The sequence below is a fragment of the Rattus norvegicus genome, chromosome 6 (assembly GCF_036323735.1).
Source record: "Rattus norvegicus strain BN/NHsdMcwi chromosome 6, GRCr8, whole genome shotgun sequence".
NCBI classification, from domain to species: Eukaryota; Metazoa; Chordata; class Mammalia; order Rodentia; family Muridae; genus Rattus; species Rattus norvegicus.
Window position 1 is genome coordinate 71,550,883 of NC_086024.1, and position 27,447 is coordinate 71,578,329.

The window sequence follows — 27,447 nt, forward strand, 5'->3', positions numbered from 1 at the left end:
GACACCAACTCTATACTATGGCCTAACAGAGCGAGAAATTATATATAACACATATCTCGTTGATTTGATCAGTGAACCACACATATTCATTTAATGTGCCACACAAATGATAATATTCAATACTTATAAAATCTTGAACTGGCAACAGATACCATTGATTTCTGCCTGAATAGACACATCTGACCCTTTTAAGCATGGATGGGTCATATTTTTCTTGGTTCATTAAATATACAGCCATTTTACTTATCCATTTCAGAATCATTTATACATTTACTAATAAACCATTCAAAATATACCAGTCCTACTAATTGCTGGGATGACCATGGAAATCACATATTCAAGCCCGCTGTCCATTGCACATATTTTAATGCAGTGTTCTGGACCCATCTTTGTTTGAACACAATAAATAAAAATTCCTTGTATTTTTGACTGATATGCAGGTAATTTTATGTTTATTATAAAATCATCTCATATAATACCTATTATATTCTCATATTTTGTGAAAAATGCATTTCTTTCAATCTTCTATGTGCCCAAACTTTAAATTTGATGATTTTTATAATACAATGTTTTTGTATTCTAACATGTTTTTCCTTGAAACATATTCTTACTTCCTTTAGTTATTCTCTAATAAATCAAGAATACAGATCACCTTCTCCTGGTTAACTATTTCTAATGCGACTTTTCAGTTCTTAAAATATATCTCCATAAATATACCACAAATGCCCCAGAGTGTCATCAGTGCACAGAAACTCAAAAGTATACTTTGTGTACTTCACTGAATATATTTAAATGACAATGTTTTTACTGTTATACTTTTATTCATAACTAAGTTAAACAGAAATAAAATATTTTTATATAATTTTCTACAGATGCCTTCTTTACATTTTATTTGCACAGATTTACAGAGGGAGGGATTCATCCTTATCTTAAATTTCTTGGTCCTATGATTCATTTTGCTTCTCAGTTATCACCTGTTTTCATCATTTTGATATGTAAAATAACACTGCTCATTCAGAAAACTCTATCATGGGGTTGGGCATTTAGCTCAGTGGTAGAGCGCTTGCCTAGGAAGCGCAAGGACCTGGGTTCGGTCCCCAGCTCCGAAAAAAAGAACCAAAAAAAAAAAAAGAAAACTCTATCATAATTATGGAGAATTTGGAATAATATGCACAAATGATTTGGCCTGGGTATAAACATCTGGCTCCTTACTTATCATAATGACCACAGGAAATTTATTTACGTGGATAGCTCCAGTTTTATGTTTATAAAGTAAGTATAGTCATTTCCTACCATTGACTTCAACAGTAATTAAGATCACATAAATATTCCTCTATAAAATTTTTTCTATAAATGCTATTGTAGAAATTTATTATAGGATTCACAAACACCAGTGTGCTACTGTCAGCTTATAACCCATGAGAGTCAATTGTATTTTTTCAAACTATTCATCTAGTGAGTAATGTTAGTGGCTTGTGAGTTGAAAGTGGCAAAAGTTTATTTACAAGCATAATGACCAAATGTTCTCCAAGTAAATGTCTTTTGTTGTTTGTCGTTCCTCATGTTCAGTATATCAATGTACAGTACTAAACACTTCACTGAAATAACAGATTAAATGTGCTCTGTACTGTCTCACAGCATTTCAAAATGAGAATTGCTTCATTTGTTGGCCTAAAAAATACTTATAGACAAATGCAGTCCACTAGAAATCACACTAATCAAACTATTCTCTAAGATATTTATATACGTGTCCTTCAGGAATCCATCTTTAATTTCCAGATGAGAGGGCAGTCCAGAAGCCACAATGGAACAAGTGGTTTATTATAGTTTAGGAATAAGTGCCTTATTACAGTTGGGAGGGGGGCATGAAACTTTTTTTCTCTCCACATTACTTCTACAGTCCCTAAATTGACTTGTTCAAGATGCCAACAAATCTATTCTACTGTCAGATGCATGAACTTTCTTTAATATAAAACTGAATTTGTGCCTAATGCTTCTGTAGTGGCTATTCCTGGTTGTCAACTTGACTATATCTGGAATGAACTACAATCCAGAATTGGAAGACTCACCCTTGTTCCTGATCTTGAGGCTGGGAGATTCAAGTTACTAGCCTAGATCTTGATATGGAGTTCTTTAGGCAAAGTGTCTATGAATTCCAGAAGCTTAAGGCAAGGAGATGTCTGAGTTCAAGGTCACCTGGGACAAAGCAAGTCCCAGACCCAGGCATGGTGGTACACACCTTTAATTTGGGACATACCTTCTGCTAGAGATTTACATAAGGACATTGGAGAAGGAACAGTCTCTCTTTTTTGCCTGTCTGCCTGCCTCATGGGACTGAGCAACTCAATGCTAGATCCTTGGACTTCCATTCACAGCTGCTGTTGATCATTAATAGCATTTAACTACAGATTGTAAGTCATCAAATTCTCTTCCTATAAGAGAAGACCCATAAATTCTGTGACTCTAGAGAACCCTGACTAAGAAAGCTTCACATTATACTTTGCATATAGTGGACTGAAAGTCTCCTACCAGAAACTCTACAAAAGCTTCCTGGACAGGAATGTCATAGAAAAGGTTCCAGTGACTGCTGTCAGGACGTCATTAGTGCTCCAACAAGGAAAGGCATAGCTATGGGTCTAAACATAAACTTCAGACCATTTTGGAGGGCATTGAAGAGTCACAAGATGCTCCAGATACTATGAGAAAACAGTGAAAATGGTTAAGATTAGTTTGGCTCGGCTATCTACAATCCACAGAATTAATCCAATAATACTCTCCACACAAAGGGAGCAGGGGGCCCACAAGTGAGGAATCAGAGTGATAAACAATAATACAAAGCAACTTCTTGAGCAAGACCACAGAGCCAAACCAGAAGATCAACCAAGGACACAAAAACAATTTTCAAGCTAGTGATCTCATTTTCATCTCTCCACCCATATCTCTTTTCCCAATACAGCTATTTCTTAGCTGCCAAAGATTTCATAATATTTTATTATCTTATACTGTTGCCAAGTCATATTTTAATAGAGGAAGGTAAGCCTTTGTAGCAGGACAACACTGTCCCCTATAGTCCCTGCCCCCACTTTTCTTTCTTTTTCTTGTTTTTTTTTCTTTTCTTCATTCTCATACCCTCTATTATTTTTGTTACATCTTCCAAAGCACAAATGGCGCCCAAGTTTACAATATGAGCACATATGGTTACCTAGACTTTTTACTCTAATATTAACCATAACTTTCACATCCTCTTTCCATTTTTTTCATTGCCTTAATTAGTGTAACTCCTATTAGTCACCTCTTCTCAATTTTCCATCTCAAACCCCAGTACTCGTTACTAGTCTCACTATTATTACTTACTACATTTCATTTTCACTCATTGATTGTATATAGTAAGTACTATTGGTGTCTACTGACCCTCAAATAAATTGATATATAAAAGGGTTTTGTTCCATAATAACCTCATATTCTATTATCTGAGTGAATTGATTACTGGACAGTGCCTATTGTAAATAGTACTCAATATAAAGAGATGGAATATTTAGAATTTAGAATGGAATTTAGAAAGAGATAGATTAGCACAACTATGTATAATGTAGTTTCTCCTGAATATTGTAAACATATCCACTGAATGAAGACAAGCGACCTGAATTAAAAAAATTGTAGCAAGAACAAAAATCTTGATCATAAATGCAATCCTAGATAGGCAGAACCCAGACTTAAAAACCAAGTAGTATTTGAAAATCAAAATAGTTTTCCTCATCCAAAAATTCTGAATAAGAGCAAATAGCCCCAATCAAATGTCTTTCCAGATATAAAATAAGAAATAGCAAAAAGAAGACTCAGGTGTTTTCTGTGAGAATCATAGTTGATAAAATAAAAAAGTCCATTTTAAATATCAAAATAGAATTTAAATGTGACATAGAAATACTGAAGAAAGACCAAACTGAAATGATAATAGATATGAAAAATACAATAAGCCAAATAGAAAGTTCAGTGAAAAACCTCAATGGTAGAATGGATCAGACAAAAGGCAAAGTATCAGTCTATGAAGGAAACAATAGAACTAACTCATCTTGGTAAATTTCAATGATTGTCTAAATGGATGAGTAGAATTCACAAGAACTTAGAGACTTCATCAAATGCCATTCAATAAGAAAATTATTCCAGGCACATGGCAGAGAAAATATTTTTAATAAGATCATTTAAAATCCCCAAAATGGAGTAAGTGAAACCCATAGATATGCAAGAGGGAAGGAGAATACCAAACATGTAGGAAAAGAAGTTCTCCAGGAAACGTTATAGTTAAAAGATTAAATATATATAAAACAAAGAGCATATATGGAAATCTGAAACACATAAGATGTGAGTTAAATACAAATTAAGTATATTATGATAATTATTATCTTTTTCATTCACACCATAAGAGCAAGAAGACTTAAATTGCAAAACTCGACAGACCACAATTGTCAAATATGTCTAATATATCCCCCCAAACTATCATATCTGAATGTGAAAGAAATACATGCCATAATAAAACATAGCTCCCCACCCATTCTACAACACCCAAAAGAAGCTCAACTCCAAGGTGCTCTGAAAGTCCCAGGGTCATGGGTGAGGCCACAACATCTGACCCAACTCCTAGCATAACTGGGACCCCTGGGAGACAGGGTCATAGGAACCACCACAAATCTCGAAGCACAGGTTCCTCCCAGCATGTTCCAGTGCCTGGAACAGATGCAGAGTGATATCACTTCACCCCTTCCTACAGCAGTCAAGTGCACTTTCACCTCCCAGGTGCTCTGACACACCCATGAACACATTGAGGCCCCAACAATGGCCCCAACACCCTTCATAAATATGATCCCCACAGGAACCAGGAAAGCAGAAACCCCTGCTCAGCCAGAGGCACTTAATTGTTCTGGCTTGTGCATTTGCCCAGTGCAGGCCCACAGCTCTGGCTCCCCACCCATTCCTGCCATACCTAGAGAAAGCTTGACTCCTAGGACCTCTGACACAACAGAATCTCAGGAGCTTTGTTTGGAACACCAGGATTTCAGAATCCCAAAGGCAGTCTGACTCCCAGAAGCCCTGCCACACCCAGGGTCTCAATATCACAAGACCCAAAAATCACAGAGTCACTGAGATAGTTGGACTCCCAGGAGTTCTGACACAACCAGGGTCAGAGGAGGGACAAGTTCCAGTCAGAGATAGCAAGGGCAGTTAGCACTAGAGATAATCAAATGGCAAGAAGCAAGCACAGGACCATAAACAACAGAAACCAATGCTATTTGACAACATCAGAACCCAGTTCTCCTACGACACCAAGCCCTGGATACCCCAACATACCTGAAAAGCAAGATACCAGTCTAAAATCCCATCTCATGAATATGATAGAGGACAAGTAGAAGCCCTTAAAGAAGAACAACATAAAATTCTTAAAGAAATACAGGGAAACACAATCAAACAGGTGCAGAAACAATGGCATACAAGAGATAGAAAAGAGGATAGGTGTAGAAGATACCATTGAAGACATTAAAAAAGATTAAAAAAATTACAACAAGCAAAAAGCTCCTAAATCAAAGCATTCAAGAAATTTAGAACACAATGAAAAGACCGTATATAAGGATAATAGGTATAAAAGATAATGAAGATTCTCAACTCAAAGGGCCAGAAAATATCTTCAACAAAATTATAGAAAGAAAACTTCCCTAACCTAAAAAAAATATGCCTCTAAACAGACAAGAAGGCTAAAGATCACCGAATAGATGATCAAGACAAGAAAAGAAATTCCTCCTGTCACATAATAATTAAAATACTGAATGCACAGAATAACAACAACAACAGCAACAACAACAAAAACAAAAGAATATTGAAAGCACTTAGGGAAAAAGATCAAGTAACAACATAAAAAGATCAAGTAACAACAATTCTGTGATCAACATCAGAATCACACTAAATTTCTCAACAGAGACTCTAAAATCCAGAAAAATCTCAGGCAGAGGTCATACAGATGCTAACGGAGGAAAAATGGCTTCTAGGCTACTTTACCCAGCAAAAGTTGCAATTACTATACATGGAGAAACCAAGGTATTGAAAAACAAAAACTAAGTTAAATAATATCTTTCCATTAATCCAGTCCTACAGAGGATAAGAGAAGGAAAACTCCACCAAGGAGGGAAACTACACTGAAGAAAAATCAAGAAACTAATATCACAACAAACCCAAAAGCAAAAACCACTCAAGCATAATTCCACCTCTAAGAACAAAAAAAATAAAATAATTGGAGGCAACAGTCATTGGTCTTTAATAGTTCTCATCATCAATGAATTCAATTACCCAATAAAATGACAAAGACTAAGAGGCTGGATATTAGCTAGGACCCAGTACTTTGTTGCAAACAGGTCACACACCTCAGTAAAAAGACAGACACTTTCTCAGAATAAAAGCCTGGGAAAAAATTCCAAGAAAATGGTCCCAAGACAAAAGCTGGAGTAGCCATTCTAATATTGAATTAAATCAATTTTGAACCAAAATTTACTAAAAAAGAAAGGAAGGACACTACATACTCACCAAAAGAAAAATATACGAAGAGGAACTCTTAAATCTGAACATCTGTGTCCCAAATTTAAGGGCACCCACATTTGTAAAAGAAATATTACTGAAGCTCAAAGAACACATTGAACCTCACACAATAATAGAAGGAAACTTTAATACTTTACTGTCATCAATAGACAGATCATGGAAACAGAAACTATGCAGAGACACAGTGAAACTAACAGAAGGTATGGACCAAATGGACTTAACAGATATCTACAGAACATTTCACCATAACAAAAAGAATATACCTGCTTCTCAGCACCTCATGATACCCATATATTTAGTCACAAACTAACCCTCCACCAATATAAAAAGATTGAAATATTCCCATGCAGCATGTAGATGAATTCAAATTCTTATCTCCTTGTACAAAGCTCAAGTACAAGTGGATCAAGGACATCCATATAAAACCAGATATGTTGATTCTAATAGAAGATGAATTGGAAAAGAACCTCAGATACATTGACACAGGCCAAATTTTCCTGAACAGAACACCTAGGGCTTATGCTCTAAGATCAACATTCAACAACTGGGACCTCATAAAATTGCAAAGTTTCTCTAAGGCAAAATACATTGTCAATTGGACAAAATGGCAACCAACAGATTGGGAAAAGATTTTCACCAATCCTATATCCAATAGAGAGCTAATATCCAATATATACAAAGAACTAAAGAATTTCAACACCAGAGAAACAAATAACCCTATTAAAAATGGAGTAGGGAGCTAAACAGAGAACTTTAAAACGAGAAATATCAAATGGCTGGAAAACACTTAAAGGAAAGTTCAACATCCTTACTGATTGGGGAACTGCAAATCAAAACCACCATGAGATTCCACCTCAAACCAGTCAGAATGTCTAAGAAAAATGCAGGTGACAGCAGATTCTGCTGAGGATGTGGAGAAAGAGAAACTCTCCTCCATTGTTGGTGGGATTGCAAGCTGTTATAACTACTATGGAAATCAGTCTGTAGGTTCCTCACAAAATTGGGCATAGTACTATCTGAGGGCCCAGCTATACTGCTTGCTCCTGGGCATATACCCAAAAGATGCTCCAACATATAATAAGGACACATGCCCCACTATGTTCATAGCAGCCTTATTTATAGTAGCCAAAACAGAAAGGCCCAGATGTCCTTCAACAGAGAAATGGATACAGAAAACATGGTATATTTACATAATGGAGTACTGCTCAGCCATTAAAAACAATGGCTTCATTAAATTTTTTTGGCAAATGGATGGAACTAGAAAATCTCATCCTGAGTAAGTTAACCCAGTCACCAAAAAAAAAAAAATCACCACATGTGGTATGCACTAACTGATAAGTGAATATTACTTCAAAGGCTCAGAAGAGCCAAGATACAATTTACAGACCCTATGATGCTCAAGAAGAAGGAAAGACAAAATTTGGATGCTTCAGTCCTTCTTGGAAATGGGAACAAAATACTCAATGCAGTTAGAAGATGGGAGGGACTTGTAAGGAAGAGAGGAGAGGGAGGAAAAATAGTGGGCAGGATCACATATGAGAGGAGAATGGGATGATATAAAGAAGGTCAGGAATTTGAACAGAGGTGCTTAGCAATGGGGGATGGTGAACTTGGGGTAGCCACCAGTAAGTCCCAGATGCCTGGAAAGCAAGAGGCTCCCAGGATCCAACAGTTTTGAAATGCCCAACAAAGGAAAGGGAGAACCTATAGAGACCATATCTAGAGGTTAGGCAAGGTCCCCAGTTGGGGGATATGGCCATGCACCCTTCAAAAAATTTATCCCAGATTTGCTCCTGTCTAAAGGACGTACAGGGACAAAGAGTGGAGTGGTGATTAAAGGAGAGGCCATCCAGAGACTGCCCTGCCTTGGAATCCATCCCATATTCAATCACTGCACTCAGTCACTATTGCTGATACGAAGAAGTGCTTTCTGACAGGAGACTAATATGGATATCTCCTAACAGGCTCTCTGCCTGAGTCTTACCTGTACAGATTAGGATGCTTGCAGCTAACCATCCGACTGAGCAAAGCATCTTCAATGGATGAGTTAGAGAAGGAATAGAAGGAGCTGAAGGGGTTTGCAATCCCATAGAAAAAACAAAAATATCAACCAACCAGATCTAACTCCAGTCCCTAGAGCTCTCAGGGACTAAACCACCAACCATGGAGGGATTCATGGATCCAGACACATATGGATCACAAGATGTCATTGTGTTACCTCAATAGGAAGAGAGACCCTTGGTCCTGTGTAGGCTTGCTTACTCCAGTGTATGGGAAAGTCAGGGTGTAGAGGTGGGAGGGAGTGGGTGGGAGGAAAAGTATCCTAATAGAAGCAGTGGGAAGGGGGATGGGACAAGGAGGAACTGGAAAAGGAGATAACATTAGAATCCTAAATACATAACATATACAATAAAAAATTTAAAAAGAAAATCTAAAATAAATTGAAGAATTTCTAGAGGCATATGATCTAGAAAAGTTAAACAGAGATAAAGTAAATAATTTAACATATTTATAACTTTATATAACATAAACATAATAGCTAAAAATTTCCAAACTAAAGAATGTAACTAGTACAGTATTCTAACAGATCATCAATGAACAACTAGTATCAATACTGTTCAAACTATTCGATAAAATAGAAAGAGAAACCAACAATTGTAAATATTGTAACTATTGAAGTATTCTTGCAGAACTTCAAAGAAGAACTAATATTAAATCCCGTTTAAACTATTCCATAAAGTAGAAAAGGAAGCCATTATTCTTCCAATCCTTGTAATGAATTTATGGATACTCTGTCCCCAAATCCAGATAAAGTCTTAACAAGAAAACAAGAGCTCCTGAATGTAAACACACACAAAACAATACAAATAAAATCTTTGAAAACAAATTTAAAAATATATCTAAAAGATCATTCATCCTGATAAAGTTGTCTTCATTCAAGAAGTGCAGGAATGATTCAATATTCATAAATCAATAAATGTAGTTAATCACACAAACATACTTAATGTCAGAAACCACATTATTTGAAATGATGCAGAAGAGGATTTTGACAAGATGCAATACCTATTTATAATAGGGGGATTATAAACAACTCAAGTAAAAACACACTACAGCAGGAAAAATGTAAAAGGTTCATACTTAAATCAAGATCATTCTAGTATACCAAAACCTAGCAGCCTAAGAAAGACAACTGGAAAGTAGCTTTATTCACAGTAATCACACATGAAACAAACAAAACAAAACAAAACAAAACAAAACAAGGATCTGAAAGATCTGTTCGGTCGAATTTTGTGACACTAAAGACAGAAGTTGAAGATGACACAAAAATATAGCAAGACATTACATGACATGAACTATTAGGAACAGTATTGAGAAAATACCTATCATACCAAGAAATAATCTACAGACTCAGTGATCACTATCATATTTTCAAGGAAATGATTTACAGAAAATTTTGAAAATCTTAGAATTTATGTCAACTCTCAGAAGACTATATAAAACCAAAATAATCAATATTAATAAAAACTGTGGTGGTTTGAAAATGGCCCCCAAGGCCTTACAGCAAGTGACACTACTACGTGTGCCTGTATTGGAGAAAGTATATCATTGGAGTTGTCTTTGAGGTTTTAAGTGCTCAAGGCAGCGCCAGTGTTTCTTTCTTCCTACTGTCTATCTATTCAGATATGGAATTCTCAGATATCTCTCTAGCACTATGTCTGCCTATGCAGCCATGTTTCCTGCCATGAAGATAATGGACTAGAATTCAAGATTTGTGAGCCAGACCCAATGAAATGTTTTTCTTTATAAGAGTTGCTGTGTTTTTAGTACCTCTTCAGAGCAATAAAACTCTCACTTATGTAACAACCATGACTGTGGTATAACCAGTACTGACTATAGAGCTATTGTAGTGAAAACATCATGGCACTACCACAAAATATTAGACACATTGATCAATGAAACAGAATCGAAGAGCTAGATGTATATTGTACCTACTGCTGCATGATATTTTGTAACCATGCCACAAAAACACAAATTGGAGCAAAGACAGCATCATTAGCAAATAGTCCTAATAAACAGAATACCTACATATAGCATGAAACTGGTGCTTTCTTTCTCAACTTGCACAATAATCAATACCAAATGAATCAAAAATATCAGGGTTTTACCTAATTTTTGGAAACTTCTAGAAAGAGAAAGGAGTAGATTTCAGGTAAAGATCCTTGTTATTCAGAAAATAAAACCAAGTACCATCAAATGGGTATTAATATGATTTTACGCTGAAAAAGAAGACTTAAAATTGAGCGAGGAATCTGCATATAGAATGGGAGATAGCGTTGGTGGCTACAAATCTAACAGATGACTATATTATAGTATATAAAGTGTTTTAGAAACTTTAAAAAACAATACGAACAATTAAAAATGACTCAAATAGATAGGTATCAGACAACGAGTTATAACCAGATGTGATTCAGTTTAAAGATTCTTCATCTATTCTTAAAGGCAGTGCAGCAGGAGCTGCTATGTCATGTATGGGTCAATAGATGGCTCAGAGGAGACCATCTATTTCTTCACTCAGCTTTATGGCCAGTGTACATCTGAATGATTAGTAGACTAACACTCATTGAAAAAAAGAGGTGAGAGACAGAAAGGACGCCAAGGTAAGGATCTTAGGGCAGTAAGTGAGCCAGAGATGAGATGACCATCTTCTGAAGCCATTCAACAGCAAGAGAGCCACTAGAACTCCATCTGGCACTGTTGGCACAGGACAGGAGTGAACCTGAGACAGACTATCCCCACAGCAAGCAGCCAGCCTGCTTGAAGAGTGAGCAGAGATAACCACAGGTCCTACCCCATAAAGCACAGACAGTGAGCTAGCCTGAGCTGACCACTGCTACAGGACTGTGCAGGCCTAGAGGGAAGACAGACCCTGAGAGGATCCCTGCCTAGTGTCAAAATGCATAGGTACGGCAAAGCTTTGATTACTCCGGAAACAAGCCCCAATACTCAGAAGCCCAGGGTACCACTAAGAAGAGCAAATAAGTGAGGGTGAAATGGAAAAGAAAGAGAAACAGGAGGATGTGGGATATGGACACAGTGAAGAGAGGAAGAACTGGAAACTTGAGGGTAGGGAGGAACAGTCTGAAGTGAGTAGCTGCTGATGACACATGAGAACATGCTGCAATTCAGTCATGTGTTGCTAACAGGACCCATTTCTGGGTCCACGGACCTGCAGCAGCAAGGGTCTGTAACCACCAAAGGCAAGGCTGTCTGGCCTGCTTCATGAGGACATATTGAAGTCTCAGGGATGTTCAAAATTGGCCTTCGTTCTTGCCTGAGCATCATTGGATGGGCATTGGATAGACTAACTTGGGCAGGGAAGGAGAGCTTGCTCCAGTGTTGTGTGTGACAGACATTTTGTAGACTGACCAGTTCAGGTACCTCTTAGGTCTAGATTCAGGGCTTTGGATTAGTCCACCCCTACACCAATCACATGATGAATTGCTGGAGGATACAGTCCTATGGATCCAAAATAACAGGATCTACATGGCACGTGAAACAACAGGATATACAAGAGAAATCTCAGTGAGAATACAGTATCAAATGTTACAGAAGCCAGAAGCCTTGTACCAGATCAAAAACTTACTTCAATTAATATTTACAAGCAACTAATATGAACAAGAAGATATACTGTGGGAGACACTATGACACACAAATGCTTCTACAACGAGATAGTTTTCTTTGATGAGGGGGAAGGTTGCAATGGTGAAAGGCAAATATGAGGGGAGAAGAGATAAGTGGGATTGGAGATCATCAGGTGAAATTCACAAAGAACCAATAAAAGTTAACAAAAAAGTTCTCATTATTGTTTGCCATCCAGGAAATGAATATTAAACTTACTTTGATATCTCATCCTACTGCAGGCAGAGTATCTAAGACTAAGAAATGGAAATGTATTTGGAGATATGGAGAAAAGTGAGTGGGGTAGTTAAAATGACAATAAACTCAATAGACCAAGAGTTGTTTTATATTTGGAAGACTTTGTTTAGAGGATATTATACAACCTTATACAATCTTTAGGAGGTGTCACTTTGCTAGAGGATGTACATCACAAGGAGCAGGGCTTTGGGAATTTAGAACTTTTCTCATTTCCAATTTGCTTTCTCTGTTTTGTTTTTGTTTTGTTTTGTTTTGTTTGGTTTGTTTGTTTTTGTTTTTTAACAATTGAAGATATAATGTCCCAGCTTCCTGTTCTGGATAGGTGCTCCATACCACTCCAGGTATTGTGGACTCGTCCTCTAGGATCAAAAGTTCAAATGAACCCCTTCTTCTTTAGTTTCCCCTTGATCATGGTATTTTATCACAGCAATAGGAAAATAAGTAATAAATATGAATGTCTACTCATATGATGACATAAATATACAAAAAACAGGCAAAATAAAATAAAATCAGAGAAGGATGTTAAAATCAAACATGGCAAGCTGTAACTTTGATCCACGAACTTGGGATACTGAAGCAGGAGGAATGCTGTGACTTTGAGACCAGCCTTCTCTACAGTTAAACCTGTCTCAAAAATCATTCTAATAAACAAACCAAAGTACTATTTCAAAACTTTCTGGATCATGAAGGCTACATGTGTTTCTATAAACATATGTTCTTTATTAAACCAGCTTATATTCATTGTTGATTAAAATTTTACCGCTATATTTCAATTTACCAAGTCAGTTTCCTCTCTTCATTTGCTGTTATCTTTTTCAAAATTTATAATAAAAAGGTTTATTTTATTACTATTTACTCTACAATGAAAAACTAAATTGCTATCAAGATGAAGTTATAATACATTAATTTTTGCAAAAAATCACATTTGTGACAATATTTAGCTTTTAATATTAAAATAATGTCTATGTTCCAACTGTAAAAATTAGAATTTTAATGATTTGGAAATACTCATATCTGAGTTTTGGCTAAATGTCATTATCCAAAATATATTAATGTTCTTTTATTTCCTTTATTCTAACCTAAATGTTTTCCCCTGTAATAAATTCACTTGTTAAATACAGAGTTATTTTGAAAATGTTACTCTCATTTAAGGATCTCAAAGGAGCACGAGATATTTTGTATCATAAATGAGACCTATAAATCAGTGTCACTAACATAGCAACAATGAAGGAATAAATTTAGTTTATTCCTCTCAAAATTTAGTGTAATGCACTTATAGAGAATACTTCAGGCACTTGAATCCATTACTAAACTTACACTCCCTCTTTCTACAATATTTCCTTCCATTCCTTGACAGCTATCAGACTTCTAAAAGTTACGTTGCATTGTATACTTGAATATAGGTAGTTTTCTCCTACTTCTTAAAATGTAAATATACAAATGATATGGAGTGAGAAATAGCCAGTCAATAAGCAGCCTGTATGAATATACTATAAACAAAAGTATATTCAGTGTGCTTGTTTCTGAGGAAACAGAGAGCCTTAATTCCTTTCTTGTTATCCTGACCATCCAGCATGAATCAAGCATTCAATAAAATTTCATCATATGTTTTCAATATATTTTATCATATCTGAGATTGATGTCTGAATGGTCAGTACATGGCTATTCCTTGATCACAACACACTCATATATTGGTACTGATCTGGCCTTTAAAAGTTTATTCACCCTTTCGCATTCCAAATTAGCATTTTCTAAAGCCAAACATTCTATTAGCAATTTTCTGATTTCTGAATCTGATATTTTGTATTTACAACAGAAGAAAATCTTTCCACAAAAATCAGTGAAGACTTCTTTTGGGCCTTGTATAATTATAGTAAATGAATCAAACCTCTTTCCTGATTTTTCAGCTTTGTCCCAAGTATTTACAGCTGCTAAATGACAAAGCAGCAAGGTATGATTATCAAACTCAAGCCACCATTGTAACTCAGCATATTGATCTTCACCTAGCAACTGATCCTGGGAAATATTAATACCTCTAGTTTCATTTTGTTGTTCTATGATGCTTCCTCTTTCCAGCATTTTCATCATTGTAATTAAGGACCGGGTTCCAATATTCTTGGGGCCAAATATATTTGGTCCTGTTCTGAGTTGGCCATAATTTTAATATCTTCTTCATATAGCATACGAAACTATTGCTTCCTTAAATTTCCTCAAATTTCATATATCTGTGAGATTCTATTTTCCTGCTTCATAACTTTGGGGGTAACTAACTGAAAAAACTCTAGTTTCTTTTCTAACAACCTTGGATGACTCTTCTTCATTTTTGTCATGAGGTGACACAATAGTTTCTTAAATTCCTCTCTGTCTGAGTATTTTCCTTGTATTCATCTATAAATCTTTCAAAGGCTTGTATTCTATCAATATACTTTCATACTTGGAATATACAAAATAAAGAAAACAACTAAAACTCTTAAGGATAAATGTAAATTACTAGATTGCTAGTAATTATAATTAGTATTAAGTCAATCTTCATTAAGTTATTTATTTTTCTCTGTTTCTATTTAAAGCCATCTTAAATAGCACTATACAGGGTTCTTAAACTTTGTATTATGATATTAACTATTCTTAACTCTCTCCATAAGCTAGGGGCACTGGAGCTGCTGATCCCTTGCGCTCCAGACACCGCTCGGACTTGAAGGGACCAGATCAACAATTCTCTGCACCCAAATCCCGTGGGAGGGAGAGCTAAACCTTCAGAGAGGCAGACATGCCTGGGAAGCCAGAAGAGACTACACTCTGCCCACATTTCTGACTCCAGAGGAAAACACCTAATGCCATCTAGGACCCAGGTGCACGGGGGACGCAGGAAAAGGCAGCACAGACTATCCTGTTTGCCTCCCTCACGGAGAGCTCAAAAGCAACACCCCACGAGCAAACATGAGCCATGAAACCACAGCTAAGACCAAATTTTCTGCTCCAAGCAACCTGCCTGGTGAACTCAGGACACAGACCCACAGGAACAGCTGAAAACCAGTAAACAGGAAAAACTACATGCCGGAAAGCAGAACACTCTGTTCCCATAACTGGCTGAAAGAGAACAGGGAAACAGGTCTACAGCACTCCTGACACACAGGCCTATAGGACAGTCTAGCCATTGTCAGAAATAGCAGAACAAAGTAACACAGGAGATAATCTGATGGCAAGAGACAAGCACAGGAACCCAAGCAACAGAAACTAAGACTACATGGCATCATCAGAGCCCAATTCTCCCACCAAAGCAAACACAGAATATCTGAACACACCAGAAAAGCAAGACATAGATTTAAAATCATATTTGATCATGATACTGGAGGACTTCAAGAAAGACATAAAGAACTCCCTTAGAGAAAAGCAGGAAAACATAAATAAACAAGTAGAAACCTATAGAGAGGAAACACAAAAATCCCTGAAAGAATTCCAGGAAAACACAATCAAACAGTTGAAGGAATTAAAAATGGAAATAGAAGCAATGAAGAAAGAACACAGGGAAACAATGCTGGATATAGAAAACCAAAGGAAGAGACAAGGAGTCATAGATATAAGCATCACCAACAGAATACAAAAGATAGAAGAGAGAATCTCAGGAGCAGAAGATGCCATAAAAATCATCGACACAACTGTCAAAGATAATGTAAAACGGAAAAAGCTACTGGTCCAAAACATACAGGAAATCCAGGACTCAAAGAGAAGATCAAACCTAAGGATAATAGGTATAGAAGAGAGTGAAGACTCCCAGCTCAAAGGAACAGTAAATATCTAAAAAAATCACAGAAGAAAACTTCAATAACCTAAAGAGAGTTGCCCATAAACATACAAGAAGCCTACAGAACTCCAGATAGACTGGACTAGAAAAGAAAATCATTCCGTCACATAAGAGTCAAAACACCAAATGCACAAAATAAAGAAAGAATATTAAAAGCAGTAAGGGGAAAAGGTCAAGTAACATATAAAGGCAGACCTATCAGAATCACACCAGACTTTTCGCCAGAGACTATGAAAGCCAGAAGATAATGGACAGATGTCATAGAGACCCTAAGAGAACACAAATGCCAGCCCAGGTTACTGTATCCTGCAAAACTCTCAATTAACATAGATGGAGAAACCAAGATATTCCATGACAAAACCAAATTTACACAATATCTTTCTACAAATCCAGCACTACAAAAGAAAATAAATGGTAAAGCCAAACGTGAGGAGGCAAGCTACACCCTAGAAAAAGCAAGAAACTAATCATCTTGGCAACAAAACAAAGAGAAGAAATCAAACAAACATAACCTCACATCCATATATGAATATAACAGGAATCAATCACTATTCCTTAATATCTCTCAACATCAATGGTCCCAACTCCCCAATGAAAAGACATAGAATAACAAACTGGATACGCAATGAGGACCCTGAATTCTGCTGCCTACAGGAAACATACCTCGGAGACAAAGACAGACACTACCTCAGAGTGAAAGGCTGGAAAACAACTTTCCAAGCAAATGGTATGAGGAAGCAAGCTGGAGTAGCCATTCTAATATCGAATAAAATCAATTTTCACCTAAAAGTCATCAAAAAAGGTAAGGAAGGACACTTCACATTCATCAAAGGAAAAATCCACCAAGATGAACTCTCAATCCTAAATATCTATACTCCAAATAAAAGGGCACCTACATACATAAAAGAAACCTTACTAAAGCTCAAAGCACACATTCCGCCTCACACAATAATAGTAGGAGATTTCAACACCCCACTCTCATCAATGGACCGGTCAGGGAAACAGAAATTAAACAGAGACGTAGACAGACTAAGAGAAGTCATGAACCAAATGGACTTAACAGATATTTATAGAGCATTCTATCCTAAAGCAAAAGGATATACATTCTTTTCAGCACATCATGGTACTTTCTCCAAAATTGACTGTATAATTGACCATAAAACAGGCCTCAACAGATACAGAAAGATAGAAATAATCCCATGAGTCCTATCAGACTACCACAGGCTAAAGCTAGTCTTCAATAACAATAAAGAAAGGACGCCACATATACATGGACATTGAACAATGCTCTACTCAATGATAACCTTGTCAAGAAAGAAATAAAGAAAGAAATAAAGACTTCATAGAATTTAATGAAAATGAAGGTACAACATACCTAAACTTATGGGATACAATGAAAGCTGTGCTAAGAGGAAAACTCATAGCTCTAAGAACCTGCAGAAAGACACAGGAGAGAGCATATATCAGCAGCTTCAAAACACACCTAAAAGCTGTAGAACAAAAAGAAGCAAATACACCCAGGAGGAGTAGAAGGCAGGAAATAATTAAACTCAGAGGTGAAATCAACCAAGTAGAATCAAAAAGGAACATAGAAAGAATCAAAAGAACTGAAAGTTGGTTCTTTGAGAAAATCAACAAGATAGATAAACCCTTAGTCAGACTTACGAGAGGACACAGAGAGTGTGTATTAACAAAATCAGAAATGAAAAGGGAGACATAACTACAGAATTAGAGGAAATTCAAAAAATCATCAGATGCTAGTACACAAGCCTATATTCAACAAAACTTGAAAATCTGCAGGAAATGAACAATTTCCTAGACAGATACCAGGTACCGAAGTTAAATCAAGAACAGATAAACCATTTAAACAACCCCATATATCCTAACGAAATAGAAGCAGTCATTAAAGGTCTCCCAACCAAAAAGAGCCCTGGTCCAGACAGGTTTAGTGCAGAATTATATCAGACCTTCATAGAAGACCTGGAACCAATACTATCCAAAATATTCCACAAAATAGAAACAGATGGATCACTACCGAATTCCTTCTATGAAGCCACAATTACTCTCATACCTAAACCACACAAAGACCCAACAAAGAAAGAGAACTTCAGACCAATTTCCCTCATGAATATTGAGGCAAAAATACTCAATAAAATTCTGGCAAACCAAATCTAAGAGCACATCAAAACAATCATCCAATATGATCAAGTAGGCTTCATCCCAGGCATGCAGGGATGATTTAATATACAGAAAACCATCAACATGATCTATTATATAAACAAACTGAAAGAACAAAACCACATGACCATTTCATTAGATGCTGAGAAACCATTTTAAAAATTCAACACCCATTCATGATAAAAGTCCTGGAAAGAAAAGGAATTCAAGGCCCATACCTAAACATAGTAAAAGCCATATACAGCAAACCAGTAGCTAACATTAAACACATTAAACTATATGGAGAGACACTTGAAGCAATCCCACTAAAATCAAGGACTAGACAAGGCTGCCCACTCTCTCCCTACTAATTCAATATACTTCTTGAAGTTCTGGCCAGAGCAATCAGACAACAAAAGATCAAGGGGATACAGATTAGAAAAGAAGAAGTCAAAATATCACTATTTGCAGATGATATGTTAGTATATTTCAATGATCCAAAAAGTTTCACCAGAGAACTACTAAAGCTGATAAAAAAACTTCAGCAAAGTGACTGGGTATAAAATTAACTCAACTAAATCGGTAGCCTTCCTCTACAGAAAAGAGAAACAGGCCGAGAAAGAAATTAGGGAAACAACATCCTTCATAATAGTCCAAAATAATATAAAATACCTCGGTTTCACTTTAACCAAGCAAGTAAAAGATCTGTACAATAAGAACTTCAAGCCTATGAAGAAAGAAATTGAAGAAGACCTCAGAAGATGGAAAGATCTCCCATCCTCATGGATTGGCAGGATTAATATACTAAAAATGGCCATATTACCCAACTAATGCGATCTACAGATTCAATGCAAACCCCATTAAAATACCAATCCAATTCTTCAAACAGTTAGACAGAAAAATTTGTAAATTCATCTGGAATAACAAAAAACCCAGGATAGCTAAAACTATCCACAATAATAAAAGGACTTCTGGGGGAGTCACTATCCCTGAACTCAAGTAGCAAAACAGAGCAATAGTGAAAAAAAATGCATGGAATTGCTACAGAGACAGACAGATAGACCAATGGAATAAAATTGAAGACCCAGAAATGGACCCACATACCTATAGTCACTTGATTTTTAACAAAGGAGCCAAAACTATCCAATGGAAAAAGATAGCATTTTCAGCAAATAGTGCTGGTTCAACTGGAGGTCAACATGTAGAAGAATGCAGATCGATCCATGCTTATCACCCTGTACAGAGCTTAAGTCCAAATGGATCAAGGACCTCTACATCAAACCAGATACACTCAACCTAATAGAAGAATAAGTGGGGAAGCATCTTGAACACATGGGCACTGGAGAAAATTTCCTGAACAAAACACCAATGGCTTATGCTCTAAGATCAAGAATCGACTAATGGGATCTCATAAAAATGCAAAGCTTCTGTAAGGCAAAGGACACTGTGGTTAGGACAAAATGGCAACCAACAGATTGGGAAAAGATCTTTACCAATCCTACAACAGATAGAGGGCTTATATCTAAAATAAAGAACTCAAGAAGTTATACCGCAGGGAGACAAATACCCATATGAAAAAATGGGGTTCAGAGCTAAACAAAGAATTCACAGCTGAGGAATGCCAAATGGCTGAGAAACACCTAAAGAAATGTTCAACATCTTTAGTCATAATGGAAATGCAAATCAAAACAACCCTGAGATCCACCTCACACAAGTCAGAATGGCTAAGATCAAAAACTCAGGTGACAGCAAATGCTGGCTAGGATGTGGAGAAAGAGGAGCACTCCTCCATTGTTGGTGGGATTGCATACTGGTATAACCATTCTGGAAATCAGTCTGGAGGTTCCTCAGAAAATTGGACATTCCACTACCTGAGGACCCAGCTATACTTCTCTTGGGCATATACCAAAAAGATGTTCCAACATACAACAAAGACACATGCTCTACTATGTTCATAGCAGCCTTATTTATAATAGCCTGAAGCTGGAAAGAACCCAGATGCCCTTCAACAGAGGAATGGATACAGAAAATATGGTACATCTACACAATGGAATATTACTATCAAAAACAATGACTTTATGAAATTCATAGGCAAATGGAGGGAACTGGAAAATATCATCCTGAGTGAGGTAACCCAATCACAGAAAAACACACATGGTATGCACTCATTGATAAGAGGCTATTAGCCCAAATGCTTGAATTGTCCTAGATGCACAGAACACATGAAACTCAAGACGGATGATCAAAATGTGAAAGCATCACTCCTTCTTTAAAAGTGGAACAAGAATACCCTTGGCAGGGAATTGGGAGGCAAAGATTAAAACAGAGGCAGAAAGAACACCCATTCAGAGCCTGCCCCACATGTGGCCCGTACATATATAGCCACCCAATTAGACAAGATGGATGAAGCAAAAAGTGCAGGCCAACAGGAACCAGATGTAGATCTCTCCTGGGAGAGACACCCAGAATGTAGCAAATGCATAGCCGAATGCCAGCAGCAAACCACTGAACTGAGAATAGGACCCCCGTTGAAGGAATCAGAGAAAGGACTGGAAGAGCTTGAAGGGGCTCAAGACCCCATATGAACAATAGTGCCAACCAACCAGAGCTTCCAGGGACTAAGCCACTACTCAAAGACAACATGGACTGACCCTGGGCTCCAACCTCATAGGTAGCAATGAATAGCCTAGTAAGAGCACCAGTGGAAGGGGAAGCCCTTGGTCCTGCTAAGACTGAACCCCCAGTGAATGTGATTGTTGGGGGAGTTGGTAATGGGGGAAGGATGCAGAGGGAAACACCCATATAGAAGGGGAGTGGGAGGGATTAGGGTGGGAGGGATTGGGGGATGTTGGCCCTGAAACCGGGAAAGGGAATAACAATCGAAATGTAAATAAGAAATACTCAAGTTAATAAAGGAAAAAAAAAACAAAACAAGTCAGAACAAAAAAAAAAAACAAAACAAAAAAAAAAAAAAAAAGCAAAAAAAAACCCTCTCTCTCCGTTAGAGTTTGCCAAACGACTTTCTAAATGTGAGGGCTTCCCAGTTTTTCCACAGCTGGTATGGTTTTTCTGTCTGTGTGGTTCTGCCAGGAATTGATATGCCAAATGTTCAGATTTTGTTTTGTTTTGTTTTGTTTTAACAACAATCTCAATCATTTGATTTTATCAATGAAGACTCAGAGCCAGATGCTGCGCTGAAATCCTGCTAGCTCATAGAGGCAGAGAAAACACACACCTGATCTTCCTCCACAGCCAAAGTCCCAAAAGGAAGCTATCAAATCCTTTCAAACTGAATGTTCCTGCATTCTACTTCTTTGGGTCTTTTAACTCTCTCTCTTAATAATCCTATATTTAATTCCTGTTAACTGATTGTTACTCAACTTCTTGACATATAATTGAATTTATTTAATCCTGTTTGCCATGTTCAAACAGAAAGCTCTTGGATTAAGGGTGTGTTCTTTTTTTTTTTTTTTTTGTGTTTCCTCTTAAGTCTTTCCACTTTTTTATTTTACCTTTGTTCTCTTGTATTTCTTTAAGGGAGTTACATATATCCCTCTTAAAGTCCTCTATCATCTTCATGAGTTGAGATTTTAGATCTCAATACTTTTTTTTTTCTTTTTTTTTTTTTTTACTTTAATATCTCACTTTTAATTTTTTTTTTTTTACTTGAGTATTTCTTATATACATTTCGGGTGTTATTCCCTTTCCCGGTTTCCGGGCAAACATCCCCCTCCCCCCTCCCCTTCCTTATGGGTGTTCCCCTCCCAACCCTCCCCCCATTGCCGCCCTCCCCCCATAGACTAGTTCACTGGGGGTTCAGTCTTAGCAGGACCCAGGGCTTCCCCTTCCACTGGTGCTCTTACTAGGATATTCATTGCTACCTATGGGGTCAGAGTCCAGGGTCAGTCCATGTATAGTCTTTAGGTAGTGGCTTAGTCCCTGGAAGCTCTGGTTGCTTGGCATTGTTGTACTTTTGGGGTCTCGAGCCCCTTCAAGCTCTTCCAGTTCTTTCTCTGATTCCTTCAATAGGGGACCTATTCTCAGTTCAGTGGTTTGCTGCTGGCATTCGCCTCTATATTTGCTGTATTCTGGCTGTGTCTCTCAGGAGCGATCTACATCCGGCTCCTGTCGGTCTGCACTTCTTTGCTTCATCCATCTTGTCTAATTGGGTGGCTGTATATGTATGGGCCACATGTGGGGCAGGCTCTGAATGGGTGTTCGTTCAGTCTCTGTTTTAATCTTTGCCTCTCCCTTCCCTGCCAAGGGTATTCTTTTTCCTCATTTAAAGAAGGAGTGAAGCATTCACATTTTGATCATCCGTCTTGAGTTTCGTTTGTTCTAGGGATCTAGGGTAATTCAAGCATTTGGGCTAATAGCCACTTATCAATGAGTGCATACCATGTATGTCTTTCTGTGATTGGGTTAGCTCACTCAGGATGATATTTTCCAGTTCCAACCATTTGCCTACGAATTTCATAAACTCGTTGTTTTTGATAGCTGAGTAATATTCCATTGTGTAGATGTACCACATTTTCTGTATCCATTCCTCTGTTGAAGGGCATCTGGGTTCTTTCCATTTTCTGGCTATTATAAATAAGGCTGCGATGAACATAGTGGAGCACGTGTCTCTTTTATATGTTGAGGCATCTTTTGGGTATATGCCCAAGAGAGGTATAGCTGGATCCTCAGGCAGTTCAATGTCCAATTTTCTGAGGAACCTCCAGACTGATTTCCAGAATGGTTTTACCAGTCTGCAATCCCACCAACAATGGAGGAGTGTTCCTCTTTCTCCACATCCTCGCCAGCATCTGCTGTCACCTGAGTTTTTGATCTTAGCCAATCGCACTGGTGTGAGGTGAAATCTCAGGGTTGTTTTGATTTGCATTTCCCTTATGACTAAAGATGTTGAACATTTCTTTAGGTGTTTCTCAGCCATTCAGCATTCCTCAGCTGTGAATTCTTTGTTTAGCTCTGAACCCCATTTTTTAATAGGGTTATTTGTTTCCCTGCGGTCTAACTTCTTGAGTTCTTTGTATATTTTGGAAATAAGGCCTCTATCTGTTGTAGGATTGGTAAAGATCTTTTCCCAATCTGTTGGTTGCCGTTTTGTCCTAACCACAGTGTCCTTTGCCTTACAGAAGCTTTGCAGTTTTATGAGATCCCATTTGTCGATTCTTGATCTTAGAGCATAAGCCATTGGTGTTTTGTTCAGGAAATTTTTTCCAGTGCCCATGTGTTCCAGATGCTTCCCTAGTTTTTCTTCTATTAGTTTGAGTGTGTCTGGTTTGATGTGGAGGTCCTTGATCCACTTGGACTTAAGCTTTGTACAGGGTGATAAGCATGGATCGATCTGCATTCTTCTACATGTTGCCCTCCAGTTGAACCAGCACCATTTGCTGAAAATGCTATCTTTTTTCCATTGGATGGTTTTGGCTCCTTTGTCAAAAATCAAGTGACCATAGGTGTGTGGGTTCATTTCTGGGTCTTCAATTCTATTCCATTGGTCTATCTGTCTGTCTCTGTACCAATACCATGCAGTTTTTATCACTATTGCTCTGTAATACTGCTTGAGTTCAGGGATAGTGATTCCCCCTGAAGTCCTTTTATTGTTGAGGATAGCTTTAGCTATCCTGGGTTTTTTGTTATTCCAGATGAATTTGCAAATTGTTCTGTCTAACTCTTTGAAGAATTGGATTGGTATTTTGATGGGGATTGCATTGAATCTGTAGATTGCTTTTGGTAAAATGGCCATTTTTACCATATTAATCCTGCCAATCCATGAGCATGGGAGATCTTTCCATCTTCTGAGGTCTTCTTCAATTTCTTTCCTCAGTGTCTTGAAGTTCTTATTGTACAGATCTTTTACTTGCTTGGTTAAAGTCACACCGAGGTACTTTATATTATTTGGGTCTATTATGAAGGGTGTCGTTTCCCTAATTTCTTTCTCGGCTTGTTTCTCTTTTGTATAGAGGAAGGCAACTGATTTATTTGAGTTAATTTTATACCCAGCCACTTTGCTGAAGTTGTTTATCAGCTTTAGTAGTTCTCTGGTGGAACTTTTGGGATCACTTAAATATACTATCATGTCATCTGCAAATAGTGATATTTTGACCTCTTCTTTTCCGATCTGTATCCCTTTGATCTCCTTTTGTTGTCTGATTGCTCTGGCTAGAACTTCAAGAACTATATTGAATAAGTAGGGAGAGAGTGGGCAGCCTTGTCTAGTCCCTGATTTTAGTGGGATTGCTTCAAGTTTCTCTCCATTTAGTTTAATGTTAGCAACTGGTTTGCTGTATATGGCTTTTACTATGTTTAGGTATGGGCCTTGAATTCCTATTCTTTCCAGGACTTTTATCATGAAGGCGTGTTGAATTTTGTCAAATGCTTTCTCAGCATCTAATGAAATGATCATGTGGTTCTGTTCTTTCAGTTTGTTTATATAATGGATCACGTTGATGGTTTTCCGTATATTAAACCATCCCTGCATGCCTGGGATGAAGCCTACTTGATCATGGTGGATGATTGTTTTGATGTGCTCTTGAATTCGGTTTGCCAGAATTTTATTGAGTATTTTTGCGTCGATATTCATAAGGGAAATTGGTCTGAAGTTCTCTTTCTTTGTTGTGTCTTTGTGTGGTTTAGGTATAAGAGTAATTGTGGCTTCATAGAAGGAATTCGGTAGGGCTCCATCTGTTTCAATTTTGTGGAATAGTTTGGATAATATTGGTATGAGGTCTTCTATGAAGGTTTGATAGAATTCTGCACTAAACCCGTCTGGACCTGGGCTCTTTTTGGTTGGGAGACCTTTAATGACTGCTTCTATTTCCTTAGGAGTTATGGGGTTGTTTAACTGGTTTATCTGTTCCTGATTTAACTTCGATACCTGGTATCTGTCTAGGAAATTGTCCATTTCCTGAAGATTTTCAAATTTTGTTGAATATAGGTTTTTATAGTAAGATCTGATGATTTTTTGAATTTCCTCCGAATCTGTAGTTATGTCTCCCTTTTCATTTCTGATTTTGTTAATTTGGACACACTCTCTGTGTCCTCTCGTTAGTCTGGCTAAGGGTTTATCTATCTTGTTGATTTTCTCAAAGAACCAACTTTTGGTTCTGTTGATTCTTTCTATGGTCCTTTTTGTTTCTACTTGGTTGATTTCAGCTCTGAGTTTGATTATTTCCTGCCTTCTACTCCTCCTGGGTGTATTTGCTTCTTTTTATTCTAGAGCTTTTAGGTGTGCTGTCAAGCTGCTGACATATGCTCTTTCCTGTTTCTTTCTGCAGGCACTCAGCGCTATGAGTTTTCCTCTTAGCACAGCTTTCATTGTGTCCCATAAGTTTGAGTATGTTGTATCTTCATTTTCATTAAATTCTAAAAAGTTTTTAATTTCTTTCTTTATTTCTTCCTTGACCAGGTTATCATTGAGTAGAGCATTGTTCAATTTCCACGTATATGTGGGCATTCTTCCCTTATTGTTATTGAAGACCAGTTTTAGGCCGTGGTGGTCCGATAGCACGCATGGGATTATTTCTATCTTTCTGTACCTGTTGAGGCCCGTTTTTTGACCAATTATATGGTCAATTTTGGAGAAAGTACCATGAGGAGCTGAGAAGAAGGTATATCCTTTTGCTTTAGGATAGAATGTTCTATAAATATCCGTTAAGTCCATTTGGCTCATGACTTCTCTTAGTCTGTCTACATCACTGTTTAATTTCTGTTTCCATGATCTGTCCATTGATGAGAGTGGGGTGTTGAAATCTCCCACTATTATTGTGTGAGGTGCAATGTGTGTTTTGAGCTTTAGTAAGGTTTCTTTTACATATGTAGGTGCCCTTGTATTTGGGGCATAGATATTTAGGATTGAGAGTTCATCTTGGTTGATTTTTCCTTTGATGAATATGAAGTGTCCTTCCTTATCTTTTTTGATGACTTTTAGTTGGAAATTGATTTTATTTGATATTAGAATGGCTACTCCAGCTTGCTTCTTCTGACCATTTGCTTGGAAAGTTGTTTTCCAGCCTTTCACTCTGAGATAGTGTCTGTCTTTGTCTCTGAGGTGTGTTTCCTGTAGGCAGCAGAATGCAGGGTCCTCGTTGCGTATCCAGTTTGTTAATCTATGTCTTTTTATTGGGGAGTTGAGGCCATTGATATTGAGAGATATTAAGGAATAGTGATTATTGCTTCCCGTTATATTCATATTTGATGTGAGGTTATGTTTGTGTGCTTTCATTCTCTTTGTTTTGTTGCCAAGACGATTAGTTTCTTGCTTCTTCTAGGGTATAGCTTGCCTCCTTATGTTGGGCTTTACCATTTATTATCCTTTGTAGTGCTGGATTTGTAGAAAGATATTGTGTAAATTTGGTTTTGTCATGGAATATCTTGGTTTCTCCATCGATGTTAATTGAGAGTTTTGCTGGATACTGTAATCTGGGCTAGCATTTGTGTTCTCTTAGGGTCTGTATAACATCAGTCCAGGATCTTCTGGCCTTCATAGTTTCTGGCGAGAAGTCTGGTGTGATTCTGATAGGTCTCCCTTTATATGTTACTTGACCTTTTTCCCTTACTGCTTTTAATATTCTTTCTTTATTTTGTGCGTTTGGTGTTTTGACAATTATGTGACGGGAGGTGTTTCTTTTCTGGTCCAATCTATTTGGAGTTCTGTAGGCTTCCTGTATGTCTATGGGTATCTCTTTTTTTAGGTTAGGGAAGTTTTCTTCTATGATTTTGTTGAAGATATTTACTGGTCCTTTGAGCTGGGAGTCTTCACTCTCTTCTATACCTATTATCCTTAGGTTTGATCTTCTCATTGAGTCCTGGATTTCCTGTATGTTTTGGACCAGTAGCTTTTTCCGCTTTACATTATCTTTGACAGTTGAGTCAATGATTTCTATGGAATCTTCTGCTCCTGAGATTCTCTCTTCCATCTCTTGTATTCTGTTGGTGAAGCTTGTATCTACAGCTCCTTGTCTCTT

At 37.3% G+C, this 27,447-nt stretch overlaps 1 non-coding gene across 1 annotated transcript; it reads left to right on the forward strand.

Moving 5' to 3' along the window:
* The first annotated feature begins 11,067 nt into the window (after positions 1–11,067).
* Positions 11,068–11,198, forward strand: LOC120093468 (small nucleolar RNA SNORA17). Its single transcript, XR_005486519.1, has one exon. It is a non-coding gene; the product is annotated as a small nucleolar RNA SNORA17 (small nucleolar RNA).
* Positions 11,199–27,447: the final 16,249 nt, after the last annotated feature.